The sequence below is a fragment of the Silene latifolia genome, chromosome X (genome assembly GCF_048544455.1).
Source record: "Silene latifolia isolate original U9 population chromosome X, ASM4854445v1, whole genome shotgun sequence".
NCBI classification, from domain to species: Eukaryota; Viridiplantae; Streptophyta; class Magnoliopsida; order Caryophyllales; family Caryophyllaceae; genus Silene; species Silene latifolia.
In genome coordinates this window covers 129,973,786-129,992,407 of record NC_133537.1, presented here as the reverse complement: position 1 = coordinate 129,992,407, position 18,622 = coordinate 129,973,786, and the positions used below count along the sequence as shown (strand labels likewise).

Sequence of the window (18,622 nt, the reverse complement as noted above, 5' to 3'; positions counted from 1 at the left end):
AATTGGATACCTAAACTATTTCTCGTTTTGTGTAATGATTCCTTTTCTTACTATTTTTCCGAGTTACTAAGCCTTGTATAATCATAATTAGTAAAGATAGTATTCTTACTATAGAATTTTAAACTAAAAGTTTGAAAATGCTTTTATGATTTTCAATGATTTTAACATTAGTGAATGTTAAATCTCGTTGTTCGAGACGTCCCAATAATGGGTTTTCTCATTTATTGGTGTAGAAATATTTTTATATCTTGATATGAATATGGATGTTCTTGTCTGATCAACAAGAGTATCACCGTTTCATTGAAAAGATACCTATATTTTCTTATAATTATATTTCTCCTTCTATGTTTCGAGGGCGAAACTTTTTAAAAGGAGGGGTGATTGTAACGCCCCGTAATTTCGGACCGTTAATATATTTCGAAAATAATTTATTAATCAAATAAAATTTGATATTTAAAGTAATTAAAGTAAAATAATTCAAAGAAATATAATTTTATTATATTTTGAAGAAAAGTATTTATTTTGATAGTTTTGAAATGTTTAAAAATAGTTTAAACCGTGTAAAACTTTTTATTTCGAAATAAGGGCGTATCGGGGGGAAAATAACAATTCTTTTGAACATTGGGTAAACGAATTTGGAAATGGGTAGTATAAATATTCAATTTTCTTGTAATCCCGTGTTTAAGAACTTTGGTCTTGACGGAATTTGCGTTTGACTTACGGATTTAATTATTATTAAAACGAGTCAAAACCGACTCGTAAAAATCCCGACTAAAAATCCCGCACCTTCCTTTCCTCCTTTCCTTTCTCCCTTACACGGCACCCCCTTCCCCTTACTTTTTTTTTTCTGATTTCTTGTGTACATCATCATCTTCAACATCCTAACATTTCCCAAAACACATTTCATATACATTTCAAGCTGTTTTGGCCATAATTTCTTCGTTTCTTATCGGATTTTCACGAAATTTACCTTTCCGGAATCCCCTCGCCGAGATCTACAACTTAGTATGTTCTAATTTCAGTTTTCATTAAGTTGTTTTAAGACAAAATTTCGGTATTTTCGGTTTTAAGTACTTATTATTGTGTTTTAATTGTTTATTTAGGTGAAGAATTGGAGGACGAGTTCGGGGACTCGTATATTGTAGAGGATAGCGTCTAGTTGTCGTTAGGGTTTCGGTTTTGAGGTGCTAATTGCTCATTTTCTAGCTTAAGGTAACATATTTCGAGTTACTCGACGAATTATCGTCACAATCTTTGTTGGTTTTGTATGTTTGGTGATTTTTGTTTGAATAGTAGTTTTCACATGAAAAATTTGTTGCATGCATGTTTAATTTATGCCTTTTGTTAGTTTAAATTAACAAAGTTGAATTGGGAACGATTAATTAATGTTCAGACGGTCTTTTACTAAACAAAAATGGAAAAAAATGGTGGTGTAGGGGGACGGGCAGCAGGCGTCGGCAGCCCGTGGCAGGCCACTTAGCCCACGGCTGGCCCGGGTCGGTCCGTTGCTTGTTTCGCGGTTTTCCTTGCAAAATTTGTCATTTCAGGTTTATTAATGACATAGTTAGTATGAGTACACTTTAGGAATTGAATCATATAAGTAATAAAAATTATGTTAATGGTAAAACTATGCTTATATTAATAGTTATCACATGTTAGGATAGTTTACAAAATGAAATTGTAATTAATAGGCTCAAAATGAATTTTATAGCGATAATTGTAATGTTTTGTTGATTGTGCCGAAAACTGAGCCTTGGTCCCTTTGACTGATGCGATGTCAGTTAATTGAGTGATTGGTCGTCAATTTGATTTGACCCGTACTGTCGCAGACTGGGTTGCGGGTAAAAATTCGGTTGGATGAAATTTTGAATGAATTAGATAGTCGGCCTTTTTCTTGTTTTAGGCCATTCATTATATTTTTATCTCACATGTGTAATTAGTTGATTTAAGTAGCTTCTCATATTGTAGAAACGGCCCTAGATTCCCTGAAGCCTTTAATATGGTTAATATTGTTAGAATTGGTAATTAGTATTGAATACTTATTGAGGATACTGTTAGTTTATCTGCTGAATAGACATTTATATAGCCTTTCACATGATAGAATATTAGAATTTATGTTGGTAAGTAGGACTTTTTGCCCTCTTATGGTTAAGTGGGTGTCTTACTTGACTTGTGTGGTGAGTCTTGTGTGGTGTGAGCTAAAGTATTCAAGCTGGGACTAGCTGGGACTAGGTCCTAGGTGAGTATTTCGGCCTTCATCATAGATAGGTCTTTATAGTCTCTGACGAGTATATGTTCACTGCTTGATAGCCTTTGTGTTCCTGACTAGTGGATTTATATCCAAGTTGGGGCATGACCTCAGTTACTTATTTTGATAGTAAGGGGTCAGCTTAAGTACTAGCCAACCCTTTGGTGGACTCCTTAGGGTACTCACTTTGTTTTTAGAAAAATTGTGGGTCTTGGGTGCGGTGGTGTGTATCCGCATGTCTAGGTCTGCGCAGATTTTAGGCTAGGGTTGTGTTGTCTCTTGGCCATGTTTTATTAATATTAACCGCTGAGCCAAGATACCGGTTCGATTACCTTCCCTACCTCGTGGTATAGACTCGAGTTACAAAGTGACTATTGACCGTACTAAGAACTTATGCCTGTCTTTTTGATATATTGCCCTTTCTTGTATGGTGATTTTATGAACTGTAATAGGTGAGATGTAAGCGATTCTGATTGATAAAGTTTGGATTACTATTTGAATTATATGCTTCACATGATAGTTTAGGTTGGTCAGTTTAGGGGTCATATGTTAGAATAATTGATAATTGAATTATTTATCATCTTGTTTACATGTTTTACTACATGTTACATTAATTTTGCGATTCGTGGTCGGAGGACTCGAAGTTACTCCCCACCGAATTGTGGCTTTCGTGTTTGTATAAAATGCGATTGACAAAGTTGTCGATGCTTTGTTGGGGTCACGAGGCGAGCTAGTGAGCATACGGAACCTTGGACCTAGTTTGGCTATTCTTTTAGTAAACCTTTTCTATTTTGGTTTTGTATATAATTTGAAGGGACATATGTCTACCTTTTCTATTTTGGTTTGTATCCTTATATTTCCGCGTCTTTAGTTATGTATGTAAATTAGTTATCAGCTTTTGCAAGGTTTTTGACACTCTTCTTGAGTTGGATTGGTTGTGAATGGTTTAGGAAGAAAATTTTTTGAAATTGCAGGTTTTTGACTAGTTGAACCATTTACAAACATATCCTACCAGTTTTTCTGTAGAATTTATGTAATTATTTAAGGCTAGATTTAAGGGTGTCACAAAACTAATTAACACTTAGTTATTAGATGGGTCTAATAAGAGATTAATGAATCTTTCAATTGGTATCAGAGCAAGAGTTGTTGCATGCATAATCGGTTTTGTTTTTCCGAGTTAATATGTTAACATATAAAACTAAAATTTTGTGATTTATGAAGATAAATACCACGAAAATTTTGCATGTTAAATATTCTGGTCCTAAATTGATTTTAGTTCATTTTGATGATTTATGGTAATTTATTGCTCTTTAAAATATTTTTTAATATTTTTATTACATTTTATTGAATAAAATGTCACTTAAATTACTAAAACTAGCTAGATTATGATTCTGACCTTGAAATTTTTACATGACCTCACATGCATATTCTACAGATTGTATGTAAAATTCGTATAAAATGGTTTTATATTGCATGTTTTATGATTTTTACATGTTAAAAGTCGATTAAATAGAGGTATTTATGTTAAAAATGGTTAGACTTTGTCCCTGCCCATGAAATTTTAGTATGTTGTCACATGCAATATTTACACACTGTATATAAATTTTGAGATCAAATGGTTTCATTTTGCATGATTTATGATTTTTAGACGTAAAAAACGAATAAATAGTGACTATTTTAACATAAATAGCTAAAATGAATTTTATGGCATGAAATTTTTTTCCAATGTTATATATATGATATGAACATCAGATCTAAAGCTGCATGTTAATTTTCGTATGATTTTAATGGTTATTAAGTTTTATGGGATATAAATTGATAAATAGCAACTTTAATAGTCAAGAATATAAAAATTCGATTTTGGCTTAAAATTTGTCATTTTCAGGTTCTAGAAACTTGTTAAGAATATTCAAAATTTTAATTTTGATTTATTGCATAATTTTATGTTTAATTTGGAATTAAAGGTTTAAAATCATGTTTTATGCGATTTATTTGTGAAATAAATTAATATAATCTAAAGGCATTTTTTAATTGGAATTTTGGGATGTTGAGAATTTTCCAGAATATACAAAATTATGATTTTGAAATTTTTCGAATTTTTATGACTTTCTGGGAATTATTTCTTATTATTATGAATAATAGATGTTTAAAGAGCAATAATAAAATATCAAGTTGAATTATTGTCAAATGTTTAGTGAAGACTAAATTTTTGAGTCCTAAGATGGTTGGGGTAATTAACTTGGACATAGATGTGATTTATGTAATATCTTGTGATTCTAATAGGTTAATTGTCACAATAATCCATAAAACCGGACCTTATATACGATATTAGCTTAAATAGGGCGGTTTAGCACATTACATGGCATGTTTTATACATATATTAATGCTGCTTTTTTATTATGATTGTCATATTTTATTTTATATAATTTTGAATTATGTAATTTGTACTTAGTATGGCCTTAGTTTTTAATTGGTATTTCCCGAAATGAATGGGGATATCGATTTGGTTGTAATTAATGTGATCTCGTATCACTTTTATTTATTTAGCTTTGTTTTTCTTTTTATAATGTATAAAGTAGAAAAGTTATGTAATTTATTTATTTCGGAGTACCTTGAAGACGGTGCAATTCGAGAAGGTGGTCCGACAAAGATGGTGTTACCTTGAAATGCGTGCCAATTGAAGTTCAAGGGACCAAAGGAGTTGGTTTCCGAATTTGTAAATAGTTTATTTGATTTACTATTTTAGTAAGGCCATACTAAGATTTTATTGTTTTTTGCTTTGCATTTGTTTTATATGTTTGCTTGCATAGCCAAATCACCGTAACTACACATGCATTTTATTTTATCGAGTCATCGACCGTGTCAATTATAATTATCATAGTTCACCGCTTTAGTTCACTTAAAACGATATAGATAATAAATTGACATGACCTCTCACTGAATAATAATTGAGAATTAGCCTTACCAAATAGTAGAAACCATAAATCCCAATTTCATAAGAAAGTAGGCTTGGCTCACCGGGGTGCTAAACTTGTTACGTTGGGTAAGTGGGTAGTAAAATGTTATTACATCGAAATTTGGATTGAGCTCAACGGAAGTATTCGTGACCGTAGTTGCATGTGTTCCGGGCTAAAGATAAACATTAAAGTAATTTTTTATCGACCGAGAGTTCTAGAAGTAGAATCGATTAAAGAGTTAATCCACCGAGTTATATTGATAAGGGATAAATCGGCTCACCGTGCCTGTGTTAATATTAATTTGGATCTCGGGATCATTTATAATAGTTGGGTAGAGGTCACTATATAAATGCTTAAAACTTGTTTAAAAATGTTTACAAGTATTATTAAAACAATAGATGTTTGTTAATTCCTTCATTTTTTTATTTTGTAGTCGAAATTGTTTTCTCAATTACAATGGCAACTCCAATTTCATCCGCAACCACTAGCTCAAACACTCTCACCAATGTTTCATGGCTCCGATCCATCATGGATCGTTGTAAATTAGAAAAGAACAGGTCCAATTTCGCCGATTGGGACGCACAACTTCGCTTGGCCGCGGAAGGTGACGACAAGCTTCGTTACCTTACCGAGCCCTCTCCCTCCGCACCTACCGCTATATCTACTCCCGCCGCTAGGCAAGCCTATAAGACTTACCAAAAGGAGTCGGCCACGATCAAAAATGTGTTGCTCTTATCAATGGAGGCCGAACTCCAAAGGAGTGCTATAAAGATTAGCACCGCCTATGAGATCTATACGAAGCTTGTGACCATGTTTTCACAAGCTCCGAGGATCATTCAATATGAAGCGGCATCCGCATTCTTTGATCTCAACATTAAGGAGGGCCAAAAAGTTAGCCCTCATGTGCTCAAGTTGATGGAGCATGTTGAGACTCTAAAATTGCAAAAGGTAGAGATTCCCGAAGAACTCATCATTGATCGAATTCTTCATTCCTTAAACAGGGTTAAGGCATATGTTCAATTCAGGGTGAATTTTAATATGCAAAACTTGAAAGTGTCCCTCAATGAATTGCACAAAATGCTTGTGCAAGCCGAGAGGGACATGGGGATAAGTGTTAGCACCACCAAGGATGTGCTCAACATTAATCATAAAAGCAAAGGAAATTTCAAGAAAGGTGGTCACAAGGGAAAGAAGCAAACTCCCTACAAGAACAAAGGAAAAGCTTGTGAAGCTAGCTCCTCTAAGCCCAAGAAGGGTGCCCCATCCGGGGACAAATTCCACTATTGTAATGGTGTTGGGCATTAGAAGATAAATTGTTCAAAGTACCTTGGCGATGTCAAAGCTGGAAAAGTTATTCCAGTAGGTAAATTACTATCCCTATCTTTTGTGTTTCAAAACTCAACTTCGGTATTTTGATAAAAGTTGTGATATTTACCCTTTTTATTGTAATTAGGGCATCCTAGCAAGGACAAAGGCAAAGAAAATCAAGCCTAGAAGATCTTGAGGGAAGCTAGATGTAGCCGCCCATGGTGCTAGATCGGTGGATGCTTGGCTTTATTTTGTTTTGTCTTTAATTTCATGTTGAATTTTTAGAACTATTTTGATTTCCTCGTTCGACATGGAAATTTGTTTGTTTCCTTAAACAATGGTTGTATTTTGGATATTGGTGACTTGGTTTGCAACCCAAGTCACTTATTTTATCGTATCGTTTGTTCTAAAATTTGTCATCATACACTACTTGCTTCGAGAAACATTAAGATTTTATCAACTTAAATTGATCATTAGACAAATATAATGATCAAATCATTATATGTCCATGAGCTATGAATTCGATTCTCCTCATGCCCTTTTGACTAAAGTCACAACTTACTTATGTAAGATCAATTATGAAGTTATGATTGAGTTGTTGAACTCACACAAGGGAACGTTGCCAACCTTATTTGATACACCTATAAAAATTTAAATCACCTAATCTATATTATCCTTTCAATATGTATCGATTAAATCACCATTAAGTTGATATGTGATAAGTTTTTCCTCCTTCACCATCATTATTTATGGCTCAAAAGCTATCTTTGAAGAAAAAGGGCATTTTCCCTAAAGATAGAGTGGGAGTGAATTTACCCACAAACTCTTCACATAGAGGAGACCAAAAGAATATGTTCTTGAGGAAACTACGTAAGGAGACCAAAAGAAGACGTTCTTAAGGGAACTACTGATGTGACCATAATTAGCGCATATTTAGCCCCCGAATTAGCCTTGTTCCCATGCTTTTTAGTGCATATTTGGGTCATTTATTGTCTTTAGTTTTTTGTTTTACATATTCTTTGAGATTTTGATCCCTTGGTAGGAAAGGAGTGCAAATCTTGCATTTTCATGGCAAAACGAGACTAAATTGATTGAATTCGATGACCAAGCATCAAGGAGAGACAAGATTAGAAGGCCTTTGTACATATAATAGTAGATGAGCAATGTTGAGAAAGGATCCTTGCATCCTCGAGGAAATCCCCAAGGATTTTATGAAGAAAAGGGAAGAAAAGAAGAAGAAACCGTGCTGAGCTACAATCCGAGCGGATTATCCTGAATCCGCCCATCCTCCACAAGCACAATCCGTGCGTCTTCCTTCAAAGACGCCCAGACAGCAGCCAGAGAATCCGCCCGGATTCCCCTGAAGACGCCCGTCTTCCCCTGCCTGAATCCGCCCGTCCCGACTCCAATACGCACGGATTCCAAAGATCTGTAAATTCGTCTTCTCAAGCTACAAAGAAAGAAGCCCTTCCTTCGAAAAATACCGGCTTCTCCCTGCTCAATCTAAAAAGTGTAATTACTAGTTTAGCCCTTAGTTAACCCTAATGCATCCACCTAATTTCCACTATAAATACCCCATTAGTCTAATTAGAAGAGCATGTTCTTTTTATCAATATTTAGAGTAGTTAATATCAACAAAATATCTCTTTAGTATTGTAATCAACAATTAATCAAGTTCTAATACAAGTTTTATTTCCTTAATCTCTGTTTTGTTCATCCTTTATTTTGGGTAATTGAAGATTATTTGGGTTATTATTGGGAGATTGACAACCTCTCAATCAAGCATCAAGTACTTCTTTTATTCTTTGCTTTATTATTGGAATAATTAGTAGGTATAATTCTTTTAATCCCTTTTTAATTATTGTTAATTACTTTCATTTTTTCATCATGTTTCCTTTTGTTGGTATGATTGACAACCTTGCTAGCATGACCAACATGATAATGAGTGAGTAGTGACCTAGCTAGGGTTAATGGGTAATTAGGGGAAACCAACATGGGGAATGATTCATGCTTAAATTAATATGCTTTCATGGTTTATTTGCTTGCTTGTTTTGATCTCAACTCATGCACATGTTATGTTTGATAAAATGTGAGCCTATGAATCCTTGCATTTTTTACCCATCACCTATCCTTTCAATGAGACTTGTAAGACATAAACCAACTCGAGTCTCATTAGACCATGCATGTTGTTGAGTAGGGAAGACTAAGTCGACTTGTAGGTGTTGTACAATCTAATCGATTCGGCTCCGGGACCCAAACTTTCCTAGGATTGTAAGATATAACCCAACTCAATCCATCACAATAATAATTGCTTGCTTATAATTTGAGAACATCTTTGTATGATCAATTCCCATGATTCCCCTATGACTCCATGACACCCTAGGGCTTTTTATCAATTGTTTACAACCCTTTTAATTCATCTTGCTTATTTACTTTCATTGCTATTTAGTTAGTGACCTTCTACATCAACCCAAATTGTGACACCCCTAAGACACCACTAATTTCAATAGAAATCTCATCTCAATTCCCGTCCCTTGGGATCCGACCTTTACTTGTCTCTTTACTAATTGTAGAGTTGTTTGTGAAGCTATAAATTATGTTTTGATTCGGACGTGACCCAACGACAACATCTATTAAATTATGAACACGAAACGGACCTATCAAAAATGGCGCCTTTGCCGGGGACGGTGTTAACTTGATTTAGATTTTCTTATATTGTTATTAGTGTTGTCTTTCTTTGCCTTAGGGAAGTAAAACTCATCAAGGTTTGTTCTAATTGTTTTCGAGTTGTTTGATATTTTGCATGTCTAGAAGGTCACAAGGTGATTTGTTACCTTTTGACCGTGAAATTGAAAGGACCTTGACAAACAATAGGAGATTTGCTAGGAGGAATTTGAGAGGTATTAGTGAGGTTGTGGATATTCAACCAACTATTGAGATCATCAACCCTTTTGCAAGAGAAGGTGAGGAGAACCCAACACAAGATACCCCACAAAATCAACCTACAATGCCTAAATTTTCATCACATTTCGTACCCACCGAGGAGAACCTACCTAATGGTACTCCCACACCACAACATTTGACCGGAAATTTTATTGCCAAATCCGCCTTTATCCAATTAGTCGAAAGGAGCCAATTTGGGGGGATGCCTAGTGAAGACCCTCATTCTCATATGGAAACCTTTTGTGACTATTGTGATGCGATTTCTCAAACCGGTGTAACTCAAGACCAAATTCGATGGGTCTTATTTCTTTTTTCTCTAATCGGCACCGCGAAACAATGGTTGAAGGGCCTTGATAAGGCCACTCTCGGAATAGATTCTTGGAAGAAGTTGGCTCTAGCTTTCTACAAAAAGTTCTACCCACCGGAAAAGACTAACATGCTAAGAGCTCAAATTACGGGTTTTAAGGAAAGGGATGAAGAATCTTTGTATGAAGCTTGGGAGCGGTTCAAGGGAATTTGTCGCTCATGTCCTCACCATGGACTTAGCGAGTGGTTCGTGGTACAACAATTTTGGAACGCTTTATATGAAGATTCAAGGAACATTCTCAACATGGGATCAAATGGAATGTTCACCGAAGTTGATGACAATCAAACATGGAACAAGATTGAGGAAATGGCGGTCCATAACTCACAATATAGTAGACCTCGCAAGGCTACTAGAGGAGGAAGGCATGAAGTGGACTCCGTTACTCAATTGGGTGCTCAACTTAGTGCTCACATTGACACAATCAATTTGAAGTTTGAACAAGCTATGGCTAGACTTGAAGAGGCCTCAAAATCACCAAAGCATCATGTTAATGCCATGACGGAATCCTCATCAATCCCAAGTGGGATATGTGAGAATTGTGGAACTTTGGGACATGACCAAAGTGAATGTAGGGGACCAAATAAACAAGTGAATGCTTTCCAAGCATACAAGAGTGGTACCCCTTATTCCAACTATTACAATGAAAACACCAAGTTTCATCCAAATCTCTCATACAAAAGCCAAAATGTTCAAAACCCTCAAACAACATACACCCCACCTCCCATGAGAAACCAAAATCAAAGACCCTTTTTCAACCAAAACCAAGGTTACCAAAACCAAAATCCATACAATCACCAAAATGACCAAGGTTTTGATGTTCAAAAAGCGGTCCTCCAAATGCAAAGGAATCAACAAGAGTTTTTCACTCAAATGCAAAGAGATAGTCAAGCAAAGGAAACCGCCATCAACAACATTCTAGCTAACACCAAGATGTTGGAAACACAATTGACTCAACTAGCATCTTCAAGCTCACAAAGACAAAAGGGGCAATTACCACCTCAAAGTAATCCCCCAAGACATGAAACGGTTAGTGCCATTCACTTGAGAAGTGGTACAAGGTATGAAGCACCGAAGAAGCAAGTTGAGGATGAAGTTGTGGAAGCTAGTGATAAGGAAGAAATTGTGCAAAACTCCAAAGATGGAGAATCATCAAAAGAAGAAATTTCAAAGAAAAATGAAGACAAGGCCAAGGAGAAGGAGCCCATTGTGATTATACTTCCTTTTCCAAGTCGTCAAGCCAAGCCCAAATTTGATGACCAACTTGGAAAGTTTATGGAAATTGTGAAGAATTTGGAAGTCTCAATTCCTTTCACGGAATTAATCAATCACGTGCCGGCCTATGCGAAATACATGAAAGACATCCTCACAAAGAAGAAGTCGATCCGGAAACTTGAGACTATCGCCTTCACTAAGGTGAGTAGTGCAATACTTCAAGGGAGTTCACCTCCAAAACTAAAGGATCCGGGAAGCTTCTCAATACCGTGTACCATTGGCAACACCACGATCAACAAAGCCTTATGTGATCTAGGGGCTAGTGTGAGTGTTATGCCGTACTCGGTGAGTAAAAGGTTGGGGATGGGAGAGCTTAAATGCACCAATATCACACTCCAAATGGCCGATAGATCGACGAAGACACCATTAGGGATATGGAAAGATGTCCCCGTACGAATTGGGAAGTTTTTCATCCCGGTGGACTTTGTCATTGTTGATATGGAGGAAGATTCCAACATTCCAATCATTCTAGGAAGATCCTTCTTACACACCGCGGGTGCGGTGATTGATGTAAAACATGGTGAGCTCACTCTAGAAGTGGGAGATGAGAGTATAACTTTTAATCTTGACAAGACTATGAGAGCTCCCCGTTTACATGAATCGTGTTTTATGATCGATCATTATAGTCGGAAGGATGAAAGGAAGAAGTCGGAACTCCAATGGAAGAAGAAAATTGAAGATGCTCCATTCAAAGAGCAAGTGAATTGTGACAAGGAGAGCTTGCAAAGCTCATCAAAGACAAGCAATGAAGAAGATGGCCTCATTGGCCAAGAAAAGGAAGTGGGAAAGTTGTCTCCATCAAATCAAGAGATTTTCAATGATCAACTTAATGAAGTATGTGGTCTTTGGGACGACGAATTTGAAGGGATTTTTAATCCCTACATTGGTAATGCCATCGATCAAGACCGACAACAAGGGCCAAGGTCTATTGAAGACCTCTATCATGATAATGAACAAGCGTTTCATTACTTTTTCAAGTTGTTGAGCAACATCAACAACACTTTGAACATGCCCCCTTGACATCTCATCAAGAATGAGAGTTTGGTGGAGTCCTCCCTAAACCACCATTTGTAAATATTTCTAACTCTCTAACTTGCATTTCAATTCTTATATTGCATTTTTGTCATTTTTGGATTTTTATACTTTGATCAAGATAATTATCATGTTTGAGAGAAGTGAGGGAGGGACTAATAATTTCAATTAATGTGTAGTGCTTTAGCTTAGTGTGGGGATGACAATTGCCTTGGCTATCCATGGCTTAGTAGTGCCCCCACAATGAAGAACACAAGATATGAAGAAGAATGGAAGAATGACAAGGGATATGCATTGTACACGGATGGAACTGAATCCGGGTACAAAGGGGTCAAATCCGAGCGGATTCAGGAGAATCCGCCCGTCTTCAAGCAATCCGGACGTATTGGGTAGAAGACGCACGTCCTAAATTGAGCTGAACTTTTGATATTTTTGACTGTCAGCGAATCCGGGCGTCCTGCATCCTAATCCGCCCGTCTTTAAGAATCCGCCCGTCTTCAAGCAATCCGGACGTATTGGGTAGAAGACGCACGTCCTAAATTGAGCTGAACTTTTGATATTTTTGACTGTCAGCGAATCCGGGCGTCCTGCATCCTAATCCGCCCGTCTTCAAAAATCTGCCCGTCCTGAAGGGAAGACGCCCGTCTTCTTGGCTGAGGAAAACAAGAAAAATCCCTGTAAAGGAATCCGCCCGTCTTCTGCAGAAGACGCCCGGCCCGTGTTTGGAAATCCGAGCGTCTTCACTAAAAGACGCCCGTCTTTAGGCGAGCTTTTCCCAACCCAGAAAAGGCAGAATCCGCCCTTCCCGAGCAGAATCCGCCCGTCTTACCCCTGCAGTTCAAAATTTTCGGGTTTTATAAACCCCCTCCCACCTTCATTTCTTCATTCCTTCATTCCTTCATTCATAACACTATTCATAACACTAATCAATCACTCCTTTTTCAACAAAAATCAAAACCAAGCACAAAATCTTCAACCTTTGAGTCGATTTTTGAATTCATAAAGGCAAAGCCTTTCATCTTTAAATCGATTTGGGTGCACTAGAAATTGAAGATTTTCACTCCTTTCTTCGTTAATTCATCAATGGCAAGGACTAAGGGAGCAACAAAGGCAACAAAGGCAAAGGCACCCAAGGCAAAAACACTTTTATTAAAGCAAAAGACTCTTCAAGCAAAGAAAGCATTGGCTATGGTGGTAGCAAACCCAAACTTGGAAGTGCAACAACAACAACAACCTCCCATGGGAGCAACAACATCTACTACTCAGGAAATTGATCAACTTGCAAACTATCCGGAGGTAATTTTCATTTCCAAATCCCATAGGGACACTTTTGCCAAGTTTGCTAGAAAATCATTTCAATCCACCAATTTATTTGTGAAGATACCTTAGAAAAATTGGGTGTCCTTGAGCAAACTAGAGCCTTTTTCAAAGCCATGGGGTTGGAGAAATTGTTTGAATCAAAAGAATTGACATACCCCTCCCTTACCTTAGAATTTTTGAGTTCTTTGAAAGTTAACAAGGTTGAGACCATGGAGACCATCGAGTTTCGTCTAGCTAATGTTAGTAGGCGCATCTCCTTTGAGGAAATGGGTAAAGCTTTGAGTCTTAGTGATTCTCCGAGTTATTTTAAGAATGTTGGCAAATATGACCCCGACTCTCTTTGGGAGGCGATTTCCGGAAGGAAATTTGAAGACTTTCATGCTTGTCGCGCTCTATTAGTCCACCATCCGGGCATTAGAGTGTGGCACAAGGTCGTAGGGAACACCATCAATGCAAGAAAAGACACCAACCATTTCACCAAACTCGATTTTGTTCTTCTTGAGTTGGCTTTGAACGTTGGTAGGGAACACACCAAGCCTTTTAACTTTCTAAGGCTCTTGGTGGATAGATGGTTAAATATTGATTGTGGGAAGAAAGGCACTACCGTTATTGTGAATGGAGGCCTAGTCACTATCCTAGCCAAATACTTTGATCTAAACTTCAACAAAGATAACAAGTATGAGGCGAAAGAAGGTGGTCATCTCGTTGATATGCATACTATGATACACAAGTACAAGTGGGTTACCCATAACCCTCTTGACACCAAGTATGAATGGCTCACTAGTGAGGCTAATTCTTTCACTTTGCCTTCAAAGATTTGTCGATTGAGTGTTCACCGGACAAATTATCTACTTCCCCTTTCAAAAGAGGCCGAGTATATTATCCAACAACAAAAGGGTGAACTTGAAATACCCTCCTCTTCCATTGTCACACCACCTTACCCTTTTGAGTACCAAGAGTTCAAGCCGGAAGGTGTTGAAGCAAGAAATGATTATTTGACTCTTCTCATGCAAGCAATGCACAAGCAAGCCTTTGAGGATCGGAAAAATGCTTACTTAGCTCAATATCCACCCCTCTTACACTTAGCTAGGCAAGGACTACTCGACCCATCATGTCCTTTGCCTAGTTGGGCGGATAAGGAAGTCCTATTTCCGAGTGCATCTAGGGTTGTTCCGGGTGATAATGAGGTTGTTGGTAATGAAGAGGTTGATGATAACATTGATGAGGAAACAAGTGAAGAAGGAGAAGAGGATGATGAGCAAGGTGAAGAAGAAGGTGAAGAAGCGAGTGAAGAGGGAAGTGGCAATGAGACCACTTCTAATGAGGAAGATGATGATAGTGATGATATGGTGGAAGATTAGCAAACTTTGGAGGCTCCTACCCTCTCAAGGTTTGTCTATTTCTCTCCTTGTTTTATTTATTTTTCTTGATCATTGTTGGAGTAGTCCTAACACCATAGAGGACTCACACCTCGACCCTATTGAGGTGTTCTCATTTTATTGTTCCCACCTTTCAAAATCAAAATTGACAAAATTAGTTTCATGCATTGCATAGTGTGTGCATGAACTACACCCATCCTTGGACATTAGCAATAATGTCTAGTTCGGTTTGGGGAAGTTAATGCATACACAACGGGAGGTAATCTAAATTATCCTCTCCGTCATAAACAAAAACCATGCATCATGTAGTATAGATTAGTGTAGCTTGCATTTAGTGTAGAAATCATGCATCATGTTTGCATAATTTCCCATCATTTTGGCCATTGAGGACAATGCCCATATTAGTGTGGGGATGGGGAATTCTAACTTAACTTTTATTCAAAAATCCAAAAAATTGAAAAATTTCAAAAAAATCCATAAAAATTTGAAAATTGAAAAACCCAAAAACATGTTTATTCCTTTTGTAGTGTAGTTATATATATATATATATATTGTATATATTGTGTTTGTTCTATCCTTGTTCACATTGATTGACTACGCCACATCCGAGACATGAGGATCATGAAGACCACATGGTATGATCTTTCCAATCTCCTTTTTCCTCTTTATGTTAATGACTATGTGGCTTTATTTTGATTGATGCAGTATAACAATGTGAATTTAGGACTTGCATTTAGTTTATATGTCATATTAGTTGATAGAATCACTTGCATTAGGATGTATATATTAGTTGCATCATGGCATGTAGTTGCATTTAGATAAAACATTTTGAAAAGTGCCTAATTGAGAACTTTGACAAGAGCAACTAAGCCATTACAAATACTTTTTCAACTTAAGACTTTGCCTACTAGAATGGTTGTAAAACACCCTAGATAGTGTCATACTAGTGTCTTTTGACCCATGACCCAAAGCCTAGTCAAGGGTTTGCATGTGAGTCCCCTATCCAACCCCGTGATGCGATGTGGACTTGGTTAACTTGTCTAGGTGACCTTGATTGACCTTGTGGTAAGGCAACCCAAAAATACTTTCTATGAATAAGTTTGAAGTGCTCATTTCAAAGAATTTTGTCATGTGGAAGTAATTTAATGCCAAGGAAACCTCAAATGTTATGAAATGTTGAAATGTTGAGAAATTTAGTTGTTTTGATGGAGGCGTTCCACTTCGATGTGCTTTGGAGAGGGATCCATTGAATTGGGCCCCCACACGGTTGTGAATTCGACCGCCCAGAGACAGAGTGACTATCACCCCGAAAAGCTATTGTCTAGAGGTTAACCGGTTGCCTAATAAGCGATTGGCGAAAGCAAAGGACACTAGCCCGGAAGGGACAAACCCCATCTTAAATTTTTGAAATGTGAAAGTTGAATGAGGTCAAATTTTGAATACTAGTCATATCCACCCTTTGTTTATAAAGATTTGAGCATTTCATTCCCAAAAAGCCTTTTTGTCAAACCACTTTGGCGAGCTTGGGACGATCCATGACCTTTACTTTTGTAGAGAATTCGAGACTTGTCATGTCATATGCTACTAGCATCATAGGGATCATCATTCCACCACCATCCGATCGCTCTTGACGAAAGCATTTGGAAATTGAGGACGAAAGTAGTCTAGTTTAACACCATTTAGAGGTGATTTAGTGCCATCCTCTTAACCTTAGTAATTTGTTGAACTAGTATTTGTGAAGGATTATATGCTCTTAAATTTGTTCTCTTTTGGTTGCCTCCGCCACTTGATGAGGAAGTGGCTATTCCTTTTGTAGATGCATCCATTATTTGATTTTGTGTGCTTAATGTTTGGATGTGTCGCCATTTTGGCAAGACCCACCTTGCCTTGCAAGAAGGCATCCTACCTCATGGTTGTCTTGTTGTGAGTTGAAGGGGCGGAGTGAGACTCGCTAATTGTCTCATATCGGCTATGTTATTAGGTTAGTTTAAATAATGATCCTAGTCTTTGTCACCTCTTTACTCGGGACGAGCAAAGGATCGGTTTGGGGATATTTGATGTGACTATAATTAGCGCATATTTAGCCCCCGAATTAGCCTTGTTCCCATGCTTTTTAGTGCATATTTGGGTCATTTATTGTCTTTAGTTTTTTGTTTTGCATATTCTTTGAGATTTTGATCCCTTGGTAGGAAAGGAGTGCAAATCTTGCATTTTCATGGCAAAACGAGACTAAATTGATTGAATTCAATGACCAAGCATCAAGGAGAGACAAGATTAGAAGGCCTTTGTACATATAATGGTAGATGAGCAATGTTGAGAAAGGATCCTTGCATCCCCGAGGAAATCCCCAAGGATTTTATGAAGAAAAGGGAAGAAAAGAAGAAGAAACCGTGCTGAGCTACAATCCGAGCGGATTGTCCTGAATCCGCCCGTCCTCCACAAGCACAATCCGTGCGTCTTCCTTCAAAGACGCCCGGACAGCAGCCACAGAATCCGCCCGGATTCCCCTGAAGACGCCCGTCTTCCCTTGCCTGAATCCGCCCGTCCCGACTCCAATACGCACGGATTCCAGTACAGCGAAATTTCGTCTTCTACAAGCTACAAAGAAAGAAGCCCTTCCTTCGAAAAATACCGGCTTCTCCCTGCTCAATCTAAAAAGTGTACTTACTAGTTTAGCCCTTAGTTAACCCTAATGCATCCACCTAATTTGCACTATAAATACACCATTAGTCTAATTAGAAGAGCATGTTCTTTTTATCAATATTTAGAGTAGTTAATATCAACAAAATCTCTCTTTAGTATTGTAATCAACAATTAATCAAGTTCTAATACAAGTTTTATTTCCTTAATCTTTCTTTTGTTCATCCTTTATTTTGGGTAATTGAAGATTATTTTGGTTATTATTGGGAGATTGACAACCTCTCAATCAAGCATCAAGTACTTCTTTTATTCTTTGCTTTATTATTGGAATCATTACTAGGTATAATTCTCTTAATCCCTTTTTAATTATTGTTAATTACTTTCATTTATTCATCATGTTTCCTTTTGTTGGTATGATTGACAAACTTGCTAGCATGATCAACATGATAATGAGTGAGTAGTGACCTAGCTAGGGTTAATGGGTAATTAGGGGAGACCAACATGGGAAATGATTCATGCTTAAATTAATATGCTTTCATGGTTTATTTGGTTGCTTGTTTTGATCTCAACTCATGCACATGTTATGTTTGATGAAATGTGAGCCTATGAATCCTTGCATTTTTTACCCATCACCTATCTTTTCAATGAGACTTGTAAGACATAAACCAAATCGAATCTCATTAGACCATGCATGTTGTTGAGTAGGGAAGACTAAGTCGACTTGTAGGTGTTGTACAATCTAATCGATTCGGCTCCGGGACCCAAAATTTCCTAGGATTGTAAGATATAACCCAACTCAATCCATCACAACAATAATTGCTTGCTTATAATTTGAGAACATGTTTGTATGATCAATTCCCATGATTCCCCTATGACCCCATGACACCCTAGTGCTTTTTATCAATTGTTTACAACCCTTTTAATTCATCTTGCTTATTTACTTTCATTGCTATTTAGTTAGTGACCTTCTATATCAACCCAAATTGTGACACCCCTAAGACACCACTAGTTTCAATAGAAATCTCATCTCAATTCCCGTCCCTTGGGTTCCGACCTTTACTTGCCTCTTTACTAATTGTAGAGTTGTTTGTGAAGCTATAAATTATGTTTTGATTCGGACGTGACCCAACGACAACATGTATTAAATTGTGAATAT

At 37.1% G+C, this 18,622-nt stretch overlaps 1 non-coding gene across 1 annotated transcript; it reads right to left on the bottom strand.

Annotated features, from left to right (window-relative positions):
• Positions 1-9,892: 9,892 nt before the first annotated feature.
• Positions 9,893-9,999, bottom strand: LOC141624429 (small nucleolar RNA R71). The gene has a single exon (XR_012534235.1). It is a non-coding gene; the product is annotated as a small nucleolar RNA R71 (small nucleolar RNA).
• Positions 10,000-18,622: the final 8,623 nt, after the last annotated feature.